Source organism: Nuphar pumila, chromosome 12 (genome assembly GCF_984573655.1).
Source record: "Nuphar pumila chromosome 12, dmNupPumi1.hap1.1, whole genome shotgun sequence".
NCBI classification, from domain to species: Eukaryota; Viridiplantae; Streptophyta; class Magnoliopsida; order Nymphaeales; family Nymphaeaceae; genus Nuphar; species Nuphar pumila.
The window spans coordinates 60,184,006-60,186,572 of record NC_143260.1 but is presented as its reverse complement, the minus strand read 5'-3'; the positions used below and the strand labels follow the sequence as shown (position 1 = coordinate 60,186,572).

The 2,567-nt window shown below is 35.0% G+C and overlaps 1 non-coding gene across 1 annotated transcript; it reads left to right on the top strand.

The window, feature by feature from the left end:
• The first annotated feature begins 558 nt into the window (after window positions 1-558).
• LOC149820962 (small nucleolar RNA R71) lies at window positions 559-665 on the top strand. The gene has a single exon (XR_016426938.1). It is a non-coding gene; the product is annotated as a small nucleolar RNA R71 (small nucleolar RNA).
• The last annotated feature ends 1,902 nt before the right edge of the window (window positions 666-2,567 follow it).

Sequence of the window (2,567 nt, the reverse complement as noted above, 5' to 3'; positions counted from 1 at the left end):
GATTGAGTGAATATTCTAGGCCTAACCTGATGAGATGGAGGGGATGGAACTGAGGCTTGTTGGTTTCTCCATGAGAAATTAGGATAGTTTCGCCAACCCAAATTATATGTAGATGAAAATGGGTCATTCATGAATTTGGCGAACCCTTGAGTAGAATGAACTTCTTCGTGAACAAATTTAGAGTACTGAGTTGCCGAAGGGCACTTAGTAACATGATATGCCAGACTGACACATAGAGCACACTATCTGCTGATGGGATGGTCCAACTAGAAGTTGGTCCAACTTATGCACAAGCATATCAACCTTACTCTGAATCGCATCAGTAGAACCTACCTCTAGTAGCCCACCCTTCTTGGGACCACTCGGTGCAATCCTCTCTGAACGAGATGCTGAAGGCGAAGCCGTGTGGTGCAGGGAGTTCTCAGCTAATGTCTCAAATAACCCCATGCTTCATCTTTGCTCTTCAACATAAAAGTACCACCACAGGATGAATCTATTATTTGTTTGTTCCTCTCGGACAGACCATCATAAAATCTTTGCACAATCTGCCACCTAGGGACATGATGATGTGGGCATTTCCTAAGTAGGTCCTTCAAACGTTCTCATGTCTCATGAAATTGCTCACCATCCATCTTCGAAAAGTTGGTGATGGCTCGCCTAAATTGGTTCGTTCAACCAATGGAAAAATACTTCTTAAGAAATTCATGTTGCAATTGAATCCATGTCTCGATTTGCCCCGGGTTCAAGGTCTTAAACCAATGCTTCGCCTTGTCCTTCAAAGAGAATGGAAAGAGTGTTAGCTTCATAGCATCGTCTCTGAAGTTATTGATTCAGACCGTTGAACAAATCTTGAAAAACTCATCGAGATGCCTATATGGGTCCTCATGAGCAAGACCATAGAATGATGGTAGCATTTGAATAATGTTGGCCTTGATCTCATATTGAGGCGCTCCTATCTCAGGTCTCCTAATGGCTGACGCCTGGGTATACTAGTTAGGGATAAAGAAATCCCTCAAAGGACGGGGTTCAATTCGCTGCTCCATCTACTTCGCCATCCGATCCGGACTTCTAGATCTTCTCAAGATACGCTCTGGTTTTGGGTCAAATGGGTGAAGTGGAGCTTCTAAAGTTCTTCGCCCCTGTATACACTGGTACTAAGACCAGGTGTATGGATCGGCTAACTCTAACTATTCTATCCTATCTAAACTAAGCACGCAACAAAAATAAAATCACAGAAACATAAAGTAAATAACAATAAAAACTAATCTAAGCAAAGTCAGAACAATTTAGCTATTCTACGAAATGTAAATAACACAATATACACTAATTCACAAAATTAGCAAATACTGGAAATTACTAACTATGTTCTCTAAAACCCACCAGTCTACTCGCTTCGGTAAGCATGCAATTTAGTGAATCCTAGAAAAGCAGTACGTGAATCCTATATATACTAACTAAGTGAAAACCTATATTCACTTACTAATCCTACTAACTAAAAAAAAAATTAAAACAACTAAGTAACTAAATATTAATAAACTAAAATATTAGAAATAATAAATATCAATCGTCGTTCCCCGACAATGGCGCCAAAATTTGGTTGTACTTTTTGCAATGGTAATTTTAAAATGAAATTTTAAATAAAACTTTGGAAAATTGTCAACCAAATATATAAAAACTGACTTTCCACTTTCGTGGTGAGTACGGGTCGAATCCACAGGGACCAAGATGATATTCAATATTATTTCTATAAATTTTAATTTATTAATATATCAAATATCTACAATAAAATAAAACAACTACAACTTAAGTCACAAAATAAAAATTAACTACAGCAAATTCTAAATTTGGTTGTTCAAGCTTTCTCCACGTCATAGAGGCATTTTCTTCATTTCACCAACTATAGCTTTCTCGTACTCGACATAATTAACCTTTAACCTGTAGGATGCTTATCAACCTAAAACAACATAAAATAACAAGTCAGTAATGGAAATAACTAACAATTAATACTAAAATATAACTAGTTCTAATTCTAAAAATAATTATAAAAAACTAAATTGTAATTAAACTAAAAATAAGCTAAAATATAAATTATAATTAAACTAACTAATTGATGCTTAAACTAACTAAACTACTACTGTAATTACACTAACTATTTTGCAGAAAAATATGACAAATTACAAAAAAACTAACTAATTAGTGAAATATCTGTTTTGCCCTTGATATAGTACATGAATCACTTTCTAATGGGTTTTCGCAAACAGACAAATGGAGTCCAAATTAGATAAACTTGTTTTGTTGAATTCCTGACATGTATAAGAATCTGCCAGTTTTTACAGAATTCAAAAATTCATCCGGAAACTCCACATGTAAGCATTTCAAAATCAGTAAAAATATGGAAACATGCCCGTCCCGAAATTCAAAATTCTAAAAAACTAGTTTTTGAAAAATACTTTAAAATCTAACCAAATCAACTCTGATTGAGCTGATTTTTGGTTTGTAAACAGTCAACACACCAATGAAGAGAATGAAACTGGTTTTGCATTAAAATCTCAAGAAAATCCACATAA